This window comes from Mustela lutreola, chromosome 8 (genome assembly GCF_030435805.1).
Source record: "Mustela lutreola isolate mMusLut2 chromosome 8, mMusLut2.pri, whole genome shotgun sequence".
In the NCBI taxonomy this organism is placed as follows: Eukaryota; Metazoa; Chordata; class Mammalia; order Carnivora; family Mustelidae; genus Mustela; species Mustela lutreola.
In genome coordinates this window covers 18,481,561-18,499,327 of record NC_081297.1, presented here as the reverse complement: position 1 = coordinate 18,499,327, position 17,767 = coordinate 18,481,561, and the positions used below count along the sequence as shown (strand labels likewise).

The 17,767-nt window shown below is 39.1% G+C and overlaps 1 long non-coding RNA gene and 1 pseudogene across 1 annotated transcript in view; both read left to right on the top strand.

The window, feature by feature from the left end:
- LOC131839890 (uncharacterized) overlaps positions 1–17,767 on the top strand; it is a 73,701-nt gene that overhangs the window by 26,806 nt on the left and 29,128 nt on the right. The gene's annotated exons all lie outside the window — the stretch shown is intronic.
- On the top strand, positions 14,710–14,809 carry LOC131840056 (U6 spliceosomal RNA; annotated as a pseudogene).

Here is a 17,767-nt window from a genome sequence, read left to right as displayed (position 1 = left end):
GGTGCACAGAGGGGGCGGGACATAACCAGTTACCCGTGGGCTCTGGGTCAGGGGGCCCAGCTGTGGAAGCCGATGCTGTCGCTGTCCTGTGATAGTATTTCAGTTCCATCACCTGTAAAATGGGGGTCGTCATGGGCTCTTCCTCACTGAATTGTTACAAAGATTAAAGGAGAGGCGCCTGGTATGGAGTCACTACTCCGTACATATTAACCTTAAAAAGTGATGGTTCCGGGGCGCCTGGGTGGCTCAGTGGGTTGAGGCCTCTGCCTTTGGCTCAGGTCATGATCCCAGGGTGCTGGGATCGAGCCCCGCATCGGGCTCTCTGCTCAGCAGGGAGCCTGCTTCCTCCTCTCTCTCTGCCTGCTTCTCTGTGATCTCCATCTGTCAAATAAATAAAATAAAATATTTAAAAAAAAAGTGATGGTTCCATTGGGTGTACAGAGTAGGAGGAAAATTTGTAAAGGAGTCTTGGAAGCTGGATGGCAAAGGGTGAGTGAGATTTTTCAGGTGGAGAACAAAATCAAAAAGCATATTTGAGAAGGGAACACAAATTAACAAATTAGATAAACAAAGATAAGTAATAGGACATCGCTGAGTTTGGTTCACAGCCACACCAGGAATCTGGAAAGATCCATTTTTTTTTTTAATTTAAAAATTTTTTAATAAACATATAATGTACCGGGAGTACCGGTCTGTGAATCTCCGGGTTTACACACTTTACAGCACTCGCCATAGGGAAAGATCCATTCTAAGATATAAACCCTCTCCCCTTTTTAATTCTTAAAAGCTTTTATTTTGCCATAAATGTAGATTCACGTATAAGTTTAATAAATACCATACAAAGAGATCTCATAGATCCGTCACCAGACTTTGCCCACTGATAACGTCTTGCATAATTACAGTGCAATGTCAAAACCAGGAGGGAATGATGTTGGTCTAATCCACCCACCTTAGTCATATCTCATCAGTTTTATACCCACTCTGTGTGTACGTGTGCGCGCGCGCGTGTGTGGATTTTATGCTATTTTATTACACGTATGTATTCATGTAACCACCACCAGGATCAAGATCCCGGAAAGTTCTATCACTACAGTCATCCCTCAGGCTACCCTTTCTCAGTACATTTTTAATGTTTGCTGCTGGAAAGAGAAAGAAAAGGAAGACAGAGGGAAATTTTTTTTTTTTTTTCTCTTTGGGCCACAGAAAGATCGGCCTTGGGAAAAATTCTGAGATCGTTGGGCACCTTCCCTTTTCCCTTTTGGAATGCCTCCCCTGCCTTGTGCATTTAGCTGCGCGTCTCCAGGAAACCTTTCTCTGCAAAGTGATAGAAAAACCGTATTGGTCAACCTAATTCATACGTAGGTAGGAATGACTCCAAGAGCATTACAGCAGCCAGAAGCTGCTGCAGCTTTAAAAGAGCGTGATTGCCAGCTGCACACCACTTCTCCTGGGTGTTTTTCGGCGTCTAACAAAGTGAAATGAAATGACACACACAGTGTTTGGCAGCGTATTGTGGGGCCCAGATTACAAAAAAGGCCAGGCTTGTCTCAAAATCTGACCTCATGCTATGGTGTCTTAAGCAGATACTGATGTTTATAACTTTCATTTGTCTACTCCTGTACCTTTAGGTTTTTCTAGACATGACACGTGTTTTTCCATAGCGTTCCTTGTCACAGCAGCAAGGAAGAGATGGGAAAAGTAGTAGATGTGAAATGTGCAGCAGTAGATGTGAAAATCAGGTGTTTCTAAGTCACTGATACCTATCAAAGGTAACCACATACTATTTTAATTCCCTTTTACTAAGATACAAGCTCTTGAGAGAAAATACTATGTTCATGGCTTTTTTTTTTTCCTTCTTTCCTTCCTTCCTTCCTTCCACTACCTTCCTTCCTCTTTCTTTCTCTCTTTCTCTTTCAGCCCTATGCCCCATGTGAGGCTTGAACTCACAACCCCTACATCGAGAGTCACAAGGTGTACCGACTGAGCCAGGCAGGAGCCCCTTTGACTTTCTCTCCTTGAAGAAGATTGTTCATAATCTGTACATGGCTACGGATGAAAGTCAATGGTTTTCTTTAGTGAGGGAAAACTATACTGTACAATTATTATTTGAGTTTTGCTTTAACTTTCTATTTCAAAAACCAAGCTGCTTGGCATCATGAATGCCTTTGGTCTTGTTTATGGCCCCTGTATACATCTGGACCAGGTTGTACTGGCCTTCTGGAGAATTCCTTTAACTGAATTGTGCTCCTTGGCTATGTGGGCAATGATGGGTAAGAAACAGTCCTGTGAAAGTCATTATCACCTTTACTGGAAGGATATTGCTGAAAATGGGTTCCATTCCACTGCATGGTGTTCTGTTTATGAACATCATTAGGAGGTTGTCTTTATAGTCTTAAAATGAAGAGTAGTTCTGTTTCCCTGATGGAATGGTCTGGTTTTACCATATAGGCACAAAATCGTGTTTTGTCTTTGCAAATTGTGTTTCGTCTTTGCAAAGTAGGAAGCTTACAGTACATCTGTGGTTCAACTTGAGCAAAAGCCCTTCACAAACTGGCCTAACTCCCAGTCCCTCTTCCATTCCTGTTCTCTTTCTCATATGCCCCTAATTCATGTTCTTTTCGTATACACTCTGTATCTTTCAAAGCTACCTTAATTTCTTGTCTAGTTAGAATACTAGCTTAAAAACATAAGATCGGGGTCTAAACATCTCATTTCAAATTTTTTCTCTCCACTTACTGACCTTAGGTGCAACCTTAGGCAAGTTATTTAATGTCACCAAACCTCAGTTTTCTCATCTGTAAAATGGGGTTAATAGTTTTACTTCACAGAGTTTGATGGGGATTAAAGGAGGTAGGTCATGAAAAAGACTGAGTACAATGTCTGGCCCATAAGAGAACATTCAACAAATTCATGTCATTATTGCTCTTACTAACGGTGTTTTATGTTAATATTAACACACATGATGTAAGCATACACATGTATGAAAAAATATGATCATAACTCTTAGGAAATGGTTCTGTCACCTCCACATTTATTTGAAATTCACATGCCTTCATATTCATTACAAGCTAGTTACAGGAAATAGATTTTCAAGTGTTAACAGCTCAAATCAAGGCAAAAGATTATACACGATAATTAGCATCAGCCTCAGAGAGCTATACAAAAATGTAATGTTTTTTCTATTTGTGTTTCTCTTAGATGTAGAAGCTAGTTTCTGTCTTTAGGCTGATGTATCTATTTACATAGTAGTTCTAGAAGTGTTAGTGAAATGCAGATTATCTTATCTTGCAATTTAAATGAAATATTGCACAGATAATTTCAGAAAGGAATTTTCCAGATAGTAAGAAATAGTCCTCAGCAACATGAAAAACCAGAAACAATACTAGATCTAATTCTGTAAGAGCACAGCCACGTGCTGAGTGCACCATTTCATTTTTAAGGACATAGATTTAATTTCATGTGACAATCTGGCATCGAAGTTTTCCTCTGATCCTCTTTTTTTCCAAATAGCCTTGTAAATATGAAAATGCAATAAAATAGGAAAAGATTAAATTTGTGAGACTACTTAGAGGGCACCATGGTTATTATGAAGGCAGCAAATGAACAAAATAGATTAAGGAAAATGCCAAAGAAACCTGCATGATATAAACACATCTAATATAACTAATGAGAATCCTATGTACGCAATAAAATGTCACCCTGTCTATCTAGCTCATTGTTTTCTATACCATTTCCATCTCTCGTATTTATCAAAAAAGTGTAATAACTCTTCGGGATATCATATTAATGCATGCAATATTTTTCTCTTTCTACCAAGGCAAGGAGGGGAATTTTGCATTAGTAGTAGGTTTTATTTTCGTCAATACTAACAAATCTTTTGCAACATTCCTTTGTTTAGAAGGGTTGAAGTTAACAATCTAGGGGGCACCCAGCTGGCTCAGTCGGTGAGTGTTTGACATTTGATCTCAAGGTCCTAAGTTTGGACTTAGACATGTGGGGTGTAGACACTACGTAAAAATAAAAATTTAAAGGAAAATTAAAAAAAAAAAAGTTGTCGAGGGAGCTCAGTTAGTTAGGTGACTGTCTTCAGTTCAGGTCATGATCATGGGGTCCTGGGATCAAGTCCTACATTGGGTTCCTTTTGCTCTGTGGGGAGCCTGCCTCTCCCTCTGCTTGCCATTTCCCTGCTTGTGCTCTCTCTCTCTCTGTGTCAAATAAATAAATAAATAAATAAATAAATAAATAAAATCTTTAAATAAATAAATAAGAACTAAAAATAAAGTTAGCAATCTACTCTAAAAGGGATATGAGTATGAAACTAATTCTTAGTGACTTATACCTAAATATTTAAAAATTCTTTTGTTATTTATAAGAAAAATAAAAATACACTGCAATTTTCTATGCCAAAAATTAATCTGAAGGTCTATCTCATTTACATTCTTAATGACTTCATTTATTTGTACTCCATAACTCATTTTGTTTCTGATTATGCTTTTAAAAACCAGAATATATATTAATCTATTTTAATGACACATGTTGAATGAATCTCCAGGGAAATTTCATTTGAGGGTAAGAAATTCCTTATCATGACTTAAAAGAGAAACATAAGTTATAGGGGTGCCTGGGTGGCTCCGTTGGTTGGGTGTCTGCCTTCAGCTCAGGTCATGATCCTGGGGTCCTGGGATCGAGCCCCCATCAGGCTCCCTGCTCAGCAGGGAGTCTGCTTTTCCCTCTCCTCCCTGCTTGTGCTCCCTCTCTCTCAAATAAATAGATAAAATCTTAAAAAACAAAACAAAACATAAATTATAGATCTCAGGTGCAATGACATTTTTTTCCTTCCCTCTCACCATATTCTTGTGCAATAATTTAACAGAAGATTCTCAGGGAGTCCTTGAGGATATGTTCCAAGTTGTCTCCCCGACATTGACTTAGCATAATCACTTTCTAGATGTGCTGGTGTCTGTCATGTGTGCAAGTCAGGGTCATTAACGTCCTTAGGCTGGCCTGTTCGGTTGTTAATTGGGTCACACTGGCAGTTCTGTCTGTTCCTAGGAGAAAATAATTGAATGTTGTTCACTAAACTTTTGAAACGCACTTAGAAAACCATGGTCGAGGATGGTGCATCGAACAGTGATGCTATGTTTAAAGTGTGTTTCTGTCATACAATTTATTTTCAGAAGTCAGTGTTAGTATTCTAACTTTTGGATCGTGAGACCATGGCATAAACAGAATGAATGAATTTCTAAAGTTAGCAGGAGAGTTTGAAAATAGAAGTTGTATTACCAGAATCTTAATCATCTGTTTTAAACTTTAAGTATTTTGACATTCAGATAGTTCTATGAAGAATTTTGTCTTGATTTAGAAGCCTGATGTTTTTCACTGTAGTTCTTCCAAATTGCCCTGAAATGCACCAAGAGGAAAGAAACAAAATTTTATGACGTATTTGTTATTGCCTAATATTTTACATACATTAATTCAGGTGAGTTAGTCTGTATAGCATCCCGATGTGGCAACTGTGGCTGTCCCCATTTTGCAGATTAAAAACAAAAAACAGAGATTCAAAAACAGAATAGTGAGGGAGCAAAACATTAAGTGTTGTGAAATATTTTCAAATTTTACTGTAAATCTTATACACTTATTGGTGGTTTTTATGGAAAAAAATGTGTGATAAAAATAAGAGTGAAAAGGATTTTCTTGCCCTGGAACACGCAGTCTGCTCACTTTCCTGGAGCTGCAGATTTGGAGGCAAAATACTGTTTTCCTATGAAAACAATCTCTGCTATATTAGGGAGTTAGTGCGAAATTCATTAATCTCCATATAATATCTTAAAATAAAATTAAAAAGTTCAAAGGCATTTATGAGCACTGGAGGGATGTTCCCGACTTCCCAGGGGCAGGGCTTTCCCTCTCCTCTGTTGCTGGGCAGTTAATGAAAATTTGGAGAAGCCTGAAGTTCCTTTTTAATTACTGACATTGTTCTGCGGGGTTGGCCCCGTCACTTCCCGCTTGTCTTTCGAAGTCAAGGAGGATTTACTTCTCAGAAAAGTCAGCTTGGGGGGAAATGAAGTACTCTCCCTAGGAGGATGGCAGATCCAATCCATGAAAACAAAATTGTGTTTGGAAGAAAAAGAAAACTTCTTTTATCGGTGGCTGGGTGTAATCAAGCTTCTAGAGATCAAAGCCAGTTAGCAGTGTGCTTGACGTTAGCAGAGGGAAAAGACATTCTGGCTGTGCATTCCTACCGGCGGAAAACCCCAGAACCCTGAAACTGTCTAATGCCTTTTGCACTCACAGTTTCTTTGATGGACACTTGAAATGTCCAGGGATCCCTTCAGCGTGCTGTGGTCTTAATCTACCTCTTCTCGCTGTTGGCTGATCCCAGGTTTAGCCTCTCTGCAAGGCTCGCTGGCTCCCACTGTGCCTTTACTCCTCCAAGGGACGCAGGGTCCTCCCTGGGTTCCCTCAGTCATCCCTCCCAGTACCTTCTCTGGCACACTATCGTAACTGCTCATTTAGTCATCATCTTTTAAAAATAAATTTTATTTATTTATTTATTTTTGCCAGACTTTAAACTGCGAGGGCAGGGTCCGTTGCTGCCTTTCTCACCTCTCCAAACAAAGGTGCTTAGAAATGTTCAATGAATGAACGCAGGAATGACTTCCCCCGGTGCCTTCTCAGCAGTGGGGGAGGACGGTGCCCACCAGAGTTGCCATTCTTCCCAGGCTCCTAGAGAATCTCTAGGCCCTTTCCCACCGCAAGGAGCCTGTTCAAGGTCCTGGAGTGGGGGTGGGGATGAGGGTAGGTCTAGGTTAGATGATATTTGAGAAACACCAAGTGGCCCCTTCTGCAAAAAATTAACCAGTAAGGCAGAGTGTAGACACTTTGGCCCTTACCTTTGAGCCTTATGTGGCCCATCCACAGCCAACAATATGAAGTTAGAGGTGGCTGTTGACTTCCCCCTTTATTTGATGGTTTTATTCCTTCAATCTTAGTGTGTGGAGATGGAAAATATAGTTCAGAAGTCAGATCCCTGAGGTTGGAAACCAGTTCCATTGTCCTGGGCACATCTCTTTACTTCCGGGAACCTCAGCTCCGTCATATGTGAAGTGGGGCCAATCTGAGCCCACCTCACATAGCTGCCATGAGAAGTCCAGGAGATAAACCCTGAAACTCTTTTAACATGGTGCCCAGCACATAGCTCATACTATAAATATGGATAGAAATATTGCAGTATTATTATTTTACTAGAGCTAGCAGGAGGCCCTCATATGCTGGGACTCCCTGAACATGTGGCACGCATAGGTTAGGCTCCTATATTGTTTGCACACACACACATGCACACACGTGTGCACACGCACACACACACACACACACTCATGGACGTGTGTGTACCCGTTGATGAAAGCAATCAGGGTGCTCTGTACTTATTCTAGAAAATGGATTAGTTGCATTAAGGAAAGCAAAGGCATGCTTGTAGGAGTCCATGACCTAATCAGAGAGAGAAAAAAAGCAGAAATAGTAATCTATTCCAAGAAAAAAAAATAACAATCTCCTTGGATGCTGGCCCACAGCATTGCAGCTAGTGTCTGCCACGGTGACCATTACTCTCTGCTCTGGCATTCCTTCCTGCTGCTGGGGGATGCTGGACCTGGCAACATATTTTTTACTGAATGAAAAACAAATCAGGGTCCCCAAAAGATGAACACTTCGTGTCTTCCGGGGTGATGTGGACTTTTGGAGACTTCTGACTCTGAAGTCAAATTTCTTAAAATTCCAAGATGAAAGATTTGTTCCATCTGGAAGGGAACTTAAGGAATTCCTCTAGAAGGATCTGAGCTACTCTCAGGCAGGACAGTGGCCCAGGCAGGGCCACAGTGAGACCAGGAACGGGGCCCTTCTCCCGCCCCCAGCCTCCCTGGTGAGATGAACCTCCTCTTTGTGAGCTTGTGAATATCAATGAGGCTAAACCACATGCAACAGAGCCAGAACTTACAGCAACAGCCAACTTGCAAGTTGGCTCTTAAAGCTTGGCCAAAGGAGCATATAATTCAAACAGTGGGGCTAAGGCTGGCCCCGTGCCTCAGCTAAGAAGGGATGGAAGAAACCTCTGCTCAAATCTCCAAAACCTCTGGCAGGTTGGAGAGGAAAGACCAAGGGAGCAGGTGGGCAGGCGCTGTCATCACTGCCCTGTAAACACTCTCAACCCCGGCCGGCCATCCAGAAGTCAAAATGAAGGGTTCTCCGTCAAAGCATGGCATGAGGAAAGGACCCAGTGCCCAGAAGACGCACTCAGATTTGGCATAAATAAGAGCTTCATGAACATTGAGAAGCAGGGACATTCTTTCATTCCACAAATAATTCCAGGGCAGTCCCTGTAAGTCAGGCTCTCCGCTAGGCACTGGGAACAGGATGCAAAAGACGAAACAGATCCTGATCTCAATCGTTTACAGTGGTAGGGATGTGTGTGTGTGTGGTGGTGGTGGGGGGGGGGACAACTAAAGGGGGTGAAGCAGGAAAGAATTTCAGTGTGCCATGCTGTGCTGGTCCCATGTCTCGGGGTTCATTCCTTTGTAGGTGTTAATGTTCCATAATTTGTCTTTCTGTTCACCTGTCGATGACATTCGGTGTGTTTCCAGTTTGGGACTATTACGAAGAAAGCGGTAATGAATGTTTATGTCTTCACAAGTTGTACCTTTTCATTTCCACAAGAAATGGAATTGTGGGGTTAGATGGTAAGTGTATATTTAACTTCATGAGAAACCAACTGTTTTCCAAAGCGGTGGTACCATTTTGCATTTTTTTTTTAAAGATTTTATTTATTTATTTGATGGAGATCACAAGTAGGCAGAGAGGCAGGCAGAGAGAGAGAGGAGGAAGCAGGCTCCCGGCTGAGCAGAGAGTCTGATGCGGGACTCGATCCCAGGACCCTGAGACCATGACCCGAGCTAAAGGCAGAGGCTTTAACCCACTGAGCCACCCAGGCGCTCCCATTTTGCATTTCTGTCCTCTGTAGTGTAGTGGCAGCCTACTGTGGTTTTATTTGCATTTCCCTAATGATTAATGATATGGAACTTCCCCACCCCCTTTGTGTTCCTTTTTGTTATTAGTGCCTCTGCTTTGGTGAAATGTCTGTTCAAATATTTTACCCATTTTAAAAATCAGATTGCTTGTCCTGTTATTATTTAGGGATATCTTTACAAATTCCGGATACAAGTCCTCATTAGATTTTGTAAATATTTTCTTTCAATATGCGGCTTGCCTTTTCACTTTCTTAACAGTGTTATTTTGAGGAGCAAAAGTTTTAAGTTTCAACATCTCCAATTTATTATTTTTAGTTCATAGTATGTGTCTTATGCCCTAAGGCATTTTTTCTAGCCCCAAATCACAAAGATTTTTCTTCTGTTTTGTCCTAGAAGTTTTATGGTTTTAGACTTTTCATTTAAGTTAAGAATACATTTTGAGGTAATTTTCTTAACTAATAGAGATAAGAGTTGAGGCTCCTTTTTTTTTTTTTTTTTTTTTGGTCACATGAAAATTAATTTTCCAGAATTATTTGCTGAAGAGACGATCTTTTCCAAATTGATTTCAATCATTTGTTTAAAAGACCATCTTCTCACAGTTGATATTTTTTTTAAAAGATTTTATTTATTTATTTGAGAGAGAGAAAGCACAAGTGGGGTACAGGACAAAGGGAGAAGTAGGCTTCCCACTGAACAGGGAGCCCAACGTGGGGTTCGATCCCGAGACCCTGGAATCATGACCTAAGCTGAAGGTAGATGCTTAACCAACTGAGCCAACCAGGTGCCCCATAGTTGATATTTTGGTTATTTATGTGTGGGCTTATTTCTAGACTCTTGAGCAAGTTTCATAGATCTCTCTCTCTTTATGCCAATACCACACTGTCTTGATTATTTTAGCTTTATATTAAGATTGTTCTTCTTCAAAATTGTTTTGACTGTTCTAGGTTTTTACATCTGTATCTAAATTTCTACAAAAAAAAAAAAAAATCCTGCTGGACTTTTGACTGCAATTGCATTGAACTGATAGATCAATTTAGGGAGAATTAATATCTTAGCAATATTAAGCCAATTGGACTGTGAACAAAGTATGTCTCATCATTTACTCAGATCTTCATTAATGTATCTCAGCAAAGTCTTGAAAGTTTCAATGTACATACCATGGCAGATTTTGCTGAATTTACCCATAAGTATTTCTTGCTTTCTGATGCCACTATAAATGATATTATTTAAAAATCTTCCATTTCCAAATGTCTGTTGCTAGTCTCTAGAGACACAATTAATTTTGTATGTTGACCATTGTCCTGTGACCTTATCAAACTGACTTCTTAGCTGTAGTTCCTTTTTGGCAGTTTCCTTAGGATTTTCTGTGTGAACAAACACAGAGCCAATGGATAATGACAGTTTTATTTCTTCCTTTCCAAAGTATATGGCTTTTATTTTGGTTTTTTGCCTTATATCATTGTCTAGGAACTTCAGTTGAATAGAAATGGCAAGAGTGGTCCTATTAATTTTCCCCCAATTGCAGGGGAAAATAATTCAGTTTTAAATTATGAAGAATGGTGATAACTTTACATTTTTGGTGGATTTCCTCTATCATATTGAGAATATTTCCTTCTTTTTCTAGTTTGCTGAGAGTTGGTTTGATTTTTTTTTTTAATTATAAATGGGTTTTGAAATCTCTCATAATGTTTTTCTACATCTGTTGAGCTGGTTGATCATATAGCCTCTCCTTTTTAATCTGTTATTATGATGAATTTCATTTACGATTTTGCATTGTTGAATCAATCTTACAATTCTGGGCTAAACCCCATTTGGTCATGGTAAGTTCTTTCTTAATATTTAACTGGATCTGATTTACTAAAACTTTAATGATTTTATGTCTGCATTCATAAGGCATATTAGTCTGCAATTTTCTATCCTTTTAGTTCATTTTTTTAGTGTTGGTATTAAGGTAAAACTGGTTTCATAAAATAAATAGGAAAGTTTTCTTTTTTTTTCTTTTTTTTTTTTTAAAGATTATTTATTTATTTATTTGACAGAGAGAGAGAGAGAGATCACAAGTAGGCAGAGAAGCAGGCAGAGAAAGAGGGGGAAGCAGGCTTCCTGCTGAGCAGAGAGCCCGATGTGGGGCTTGATCTCAGGCTCCTGAGATCATGACCTGAGCCGAAGGCAGAGGCTTAACCCACTGAGCCACCCAGGCGCCCCAGGAAAGTTTTCTCTTCTCTACTTTTTTGTGTAGGATTGGTTTTATTTCTTCCTTAAATATTTGGTATAATTCAATGATAAAGATGTCTGGAACTAATGATTTTTTTATTTTGTTTTTTATTTTGTTTTGTTATGGATTTTGTGGGAAGGTTTATAACCACAACTTCAATATCTTTAATATACATCGAGATCTTAAAATAAATCTCTCTCTCTCTCTCTCTCTCTCTCTCCCTATATATATATATATATATATATATATATATAATTGAGATCTTTGAAGTATTTTTAAGATTTTATTTATTTGTCAGAGCGAGTGAGAGCGAGCACAGGCAGACAGAGTGGAAGGCAGAGTCAGACGGAGAAGCAGGCTCCCTGCGGAGCAAGGAGCCCGATGTGGGACTCGATCCCAGGACGCTGGGATCATGACCTGAGCCGAAGGCAGCTGCTTAACCAACTGAGCCACCCAGGCATCCCAGAAGTATTTTTTCTTGAATGAGCTTTAGTTGTTCAGATTTTCAGGGAATCTTTTCCTTTAATCTAATTTGATGAGTTTATTGACTTGAAGTTATTCATAAATTCCCACATTATCTTTTTAGTATATGTAGAATTGTTCATACCTAATACTGGTGATTGTGTCCTCTATGTTCTTGTTCAGCGTAAGGTAATGATTTATCAGTTGTATTTTTGACAAATCAGCTTTTATTTTTTTTCTCTATTGTTTGTCCATTTATTATCTTACTGATTTCTGATTACTTCTTTTTTTCCACTTCGATTTAAGTTGCTCTTCTCTTTCTAGTTTCTTATGGTGGAATTTTAGATATTTGATTTAAACCTGTTTTCTTTTCAGTATGCCTAGGTGGCTAAGCATCTGCCTTTGGCTCAGCTCATGATCTTAGGTTTCTGGGTTCAAACCCTGCTTAGCAGGGAGTCTGTTTCTCCCTCTGCCTCTCCCCCTGCTCATGAGCTCTCTCTCTTAAATAAGTGAGTACATAAAAGAAATAAAATCTTTGGGGCTCCTGGGTGGCTCAGTGGGTTAAAGCCTCTGCCTTCAGCTCAGGTCATGATCCCAAGGTCCTGGGATCGAGCCCTGCATCGGGCTCTCTGCTCAGCAGGGAGCTTGCTTCCTCCTCTCTGCCTGCTTCTCTGCCTACTTGTGATCTCTGTCTGTCAAATAAATAAATAAAATCTTTAAAAAAAAATAAAATAAATAGAATCTTAAAAAAAAAAAACCTGTTTGCTTTCCAACATAAGTATTGAAAGTAATAAGTTTCCTTTATAACACTGCTTTGAGTTCACCCCGCTTTTATAGTTGCTGCTTTTATTTTCATTCAGTTAAAAGTATTTTCTAATTTCACTTGTGATTTCTTTTCTGACCTATGTGTTATTAAGAAGTATGTTTTTTAATTTGTAAACATTGGAGTGTTTGCACATATCTTTCTATTATTGATATCTAGTTAATTCTTTTGTGGTCAAAGAATATACTATGAATGAATTATTTCAATGCTTTAAAATTTATTGAGACTTGTTTTACAGCCCCAAATACGGCCTAACTTGATAAATGGTCCATGTACACTTGAAAATAGTGTTTATTCTGCTGTTGTTAGGTGGAGTGTTGTATAAATGCCAATTAATTTAATTTGGTTGATCTGTTATTCAAGTTTTCTGCATTCTTATTAATTTTCTGTCTGCATATTTTAACAATTAGTAGGAGAGGACTGTTGAAATCCTCACTTATAATTTTGTGTATTTCTTCCACTTCCATCAGTTTTTGCCTCATGTGTTTTAAAACTCTATAACACTATGATGTCTTCTTGATGAACTGGTCCTTTATTATTATGGTCCTGTGGACAGAAACCTACTTTGTCCAATATTAATAGAGCCAATTCCCTTTCTTCTGCCTATTGCTGGCATGGCATATATATTTACCTATCCTTTTATTCTTTTTTTGTAAATTATTTGGATAATCTTTTTGCCCTTTTATTTTTAACCTGCCATGTCTTTATAATTAAAGTTGGCTTTTTGCAGACAGCATATAGTTCTTGTGGACAGCATATCTTGCTTTTTTCTTTTCTTTTCTTTTTTTTAAGATTTGTTATTTATTTCACAGAGAGAGAGAGAGATCACAAGTAGGCAGAGAAGCAGGAAGAGAGAGAGAAGGGGAAGCAGGCTCCCTGCTGAGCAGAGAGCCCGATGTGGGGCTCGATCCCAGGACCCTGAGATCATGACCTGAGCCGAAGGCAGAGGCTTTAACCCGCTGAGCCACCCAGGTGACCCATCGTGCTTTTTTCTTATCCAACCTGATTATCCATGTTTTTCAATGGAGTGGGTTTTTAAAAATTTGACTTATAGTTGATATATAATATTATATCAGTTCTAGGCATACAATATGATGATTTGATATACATAATAATGGAGTATTTAGATTACTCACATTCACTGTAATTATTGATACATTGGCATTTCAGTATTTGTTTTCCATTGATCCCAATATACTCTTTTTTCCATTTTGTCTTTGTTTCTTAATCTTTTTGAAGATTTATTTATTTATTTTAGAGAGAGTACATGCACATGGGGAGAGGCAGAGCGAGAGAGACAGAGAGGGGAAGCAGACTCTCTGCTGGGTAGGGAGCTTGACGTGGGGCTCAATCTCAGGTCCCTGAGATCATGCCCTGAACCAAAACCAAGAGTCAGATGCTTAACCGACTGAGCCATGCAGGCGCCCCTCTTCGTTTCTTTATTCATTTGTGTTAATCTCATCTTTTCATGATTCCATTTTACCTCCACTATTGGCTTACTAGCTATGTCTCCTTTAAAGATGATTTTTGGTGGGTTGCTCTAGGATTTACAATATCTGACAAATCATAACCAATCACCGTCGGCCTTTATTTTCATTTTTTTGAAAAGATTTTATTTTTAAGTAATTTCTACGTCCAACATAGGGCTCGAACTTTCAATCCTGAGGTCAAGAAGACTCGCATGTTCCCCTACGGAGCCCCAGCCAGGCACCCCCATGGTCTCCCTTTAAATAATCTTATATCATTTCATGTGACATGTAAGAACAGGACACTTAACTCAGTACTTAAAACCGTACACTTCCATTTTCCTCCTCTAGTCCTTGGTGGAATTGTTATACAGCTTGCTGGCACATATGTTATCAACCCCACACACTTTGTTATGTTTGCTTTAAATAGTCACATATCTTCTAAAGAAATTAAGTAGGAGAAAGAATGTTTTTGTTTTTATCCACATATTTACTCTCCCTGGTGTTCTTTATTCCTTTGTGTGGAATAAAATTTGCATCTGTTATAATTTTTTTCTCTGCCTGAAAAGTTCCTTTAAAATTCCTGCCGTCTTCTAGTCACACATTTTTTGGTCTACAAGGAAGAGCCATTTATCACCTTTATTTTTTTTTTCTTTTTCTTCCTCTGCACAGTATGCTTACATTTATAATGTTGGAACCTGCACATTTAAAAACACATAGAGGGCTTGGTTTGGCAGCACACAGAGTTGGAACGACACAGGGATAGCTTGGCATGGTCTCTGCCCAAGGATGACATGCAAATTTAGAAGGATTCCAGCCTTTTGTACTGAATGCAATACACTTAAAAAGAGTTGACATAGTAAATTTTGTGTTATGTGTGTTATACCACATTAAAAAAAAAAAAAGGCATAGAAATGGGTCTAGAGGGGTACCTGTCCGGCTCAGTCGGTAAAGCCTGCAACTCTTGATCCTGGGATTTTAAGTTCAAGCCCCACGTTGGGTATAGAGATTACTCAAAAATAAAATCTTAAAAAAAAAAAAGAAAAAGAAAAAGAAAAAGAAAAAGAAATGGGTCTAGAAATACACATACTAAACTATTAATGGGGGCCTGCTCCTAGGAAGAGGGGGTTGGGGGTAGAGGGCAACTTCCAGATTTTTCCTTCCATTGTTAAACTTTGTATCTGGAAACTATTTCAAGCATGGAAAAGTTGGATGAGTAAGAATATTACCGAGAACATCTCTATACTGCTTACCTAGATTTGCCTACTATTAACATTTTCTCTACTTACTTCACCTCTGTCTCATAATGCAAGCTGTGGGGAGATGATTTAAGTCAATGCAAACGTATTTTGCTCCGCATCAAAATTTCCATCTGGATCCAACCTCTATCGATTTCTGCCCAATGGGTCTTTCCTATGATGGTCACAAAATGTTCTTTTCCAGCTCTACTACTCTGCTCTCATTGATTATTCAGCACTTCGTATTGGCGGTAAGCAGGAACTCTCTAGTTCTTTATGTATTGATCATAGGTGTAGACTCACCAATACCTCTGCTTTCAGTAATTTATAATTCACTCTTGTATCTATTATCTTGCTGCTTGGATTGTCCTGGATTTGGCCAGTGGAGCCCCCACGAGCTGGTTTCTGCATCCCAGTGATATGTGTTACCCCACCCCACCCAACATGTTGAGCACTTCCTTAATATCGGGCAGGAAAAGATTTTTCATTTCTGTGTGTGTGTGTGTGTGTAATTTTTTTTTTTTTAAGATTTTATTTGTTTGAGAGGGAGGGAGAGAATGAGAGAGAGAGCGCATGAGAAGGGGGAGGGTCAGGAGGAGAAGCAGACTCCCTGCCGAGCAGGGAGCCAGGTGCGGGACTCGATTCCCGAACTCCAGATCATGACCTGAGCCAAAGGCAGTTGCTTAACCAACGGAACCACTCAGGCGCCCCTTTTCAGGCATTTCTTGTATCTACCTGCCCCAGTCCCAAATTCAGCAATTTCTAGGAAGAGCCTTGGTTCCTTTTGATGAGAGAAGGTATTAAAAACCACGATCTGGGTGCGAAGTATGCTCACTGTTCCCGGGGAGTCTTTGCTTCTTGTACATTTCAGTTGGATGAACAAGAAAATCAATGGATATTTATACATGTACATGAACACATACAAATATACACAGACAGCTATGTATATCCACAGATCAACACATGTGCATGGGGACATACACATATTTTAGATACCACAAATTCATAATTTCAATTCCATTCATCCCCGCAGATTTCTTCTTGCCTTCTCCTCTTCTATATTTACATGTGGCTTTTTCATTAGAACCTTGGGTCTCAAACAATAATTTACTTATTTCCTCAAAATTGTATAGCGAATCTAAAATAACTTCAGAATTGCTTCATCTTTGCCTCTATACAAAACAAACCCCCCGAAAAGAGGACAGGATTTATTCATAATGTCCTCCATGCCCTGCTACTCCACCACAAACTCAGGGTGTTACATAGTAAAATTTTCATACATTATTCGGATTTGTTCTTCCTTTTTCTGTTTTCCTTCTGTGTTGTTACACTATTCATTTGAAACCTCACTGGGTTGCTGTGTTTCAGTTTTCTCTCCATTTTATGTCGGTACAAATGCCCCTTCCTTCCAAATCCTGACTGCCACTCTCCCTTATATATAACCAGCATCGTGGTTTTCTTGTTTATCCTTCCTATCTTTCTCTTTTGTAAAGGCAAATAGTCATAGATTTTCTTTTTAATTTTTCCTGCTCCTGTGTTTTTCTTTTAACAAGCAGCTTTTCTGTGGTGTAATTCACATAGTATAAAATTCATCTACTTTAAGGGGCATCTGGACGAGTAGAAGCAAATTTATACGGGGTGAAACATCACCACAGTCCAGATTAGAACACGGCTTCATCCCTCCTGTCTCTCTCACACCTGTTTGCAGATGGTACCCACACCCACCTCAGCTGTGGCAACCACTGGTCTATGTTCTGTCTCCATAGTTTTACCCCTTCTATATATTTGTATCAGTGGAATCACGCAATACATAGTCTCGGGTGTCTGGTTCCTTTCACCTAGCATCATGCTTTGGAGGCTCATTTGTGTTGGGGAATGTATTAGCAGTTCTCTCATTTTTATTGGCACATTAAATGGGTGTACCACAACCTACTTACCCATTCAGCAGCTGATGGACTTTTGGAGTATTTCCAGCTTTTTGCTTCTCATGAATAATGCTCCTAAGAACATTGGTGTACAAGTCTTTGGACAGACCTGTGTTTTCATTTCTCCGGGTGGATACCTAGGAGTGAAATTGCTGGGTCATACACTGAGTGTACGTTTCACTTAAGGAACTGAGGAACTGTTTTCCAAAAGACCTTTATTATTTTATATGCCTAGCAGTGATGCATTTATAATGTTCAATGTAAGCAAAGGCACTCTAATAAAGTGGCTGGAAGTTCTTACCTTAGGTAGGCGAGTTATTACCCTTGTAATCCTGCTCATTTTTTTTTTTTTTTTTTTTTTTTACCAATGCAACCCTTTCTTTGTAAGTAGTTCAAAGGTAGGTCAGATTATTCCTCATTGAACTATAATGAATTCAGAATAAATGTGACCCGAAAAATCCCCAGAAAATTGTTTCCTCTTTCTTAATAGGGAATGAAATGATAGAGATGACATTATTAAGGAAAGAACACCTATCCTCAATCTTTAAAAATAAAGGTCAGTTTCATCAGAAAATGAGTTTACATTCTTTCCGAAGGTAGGGTAGGAAGAGAGCTTAT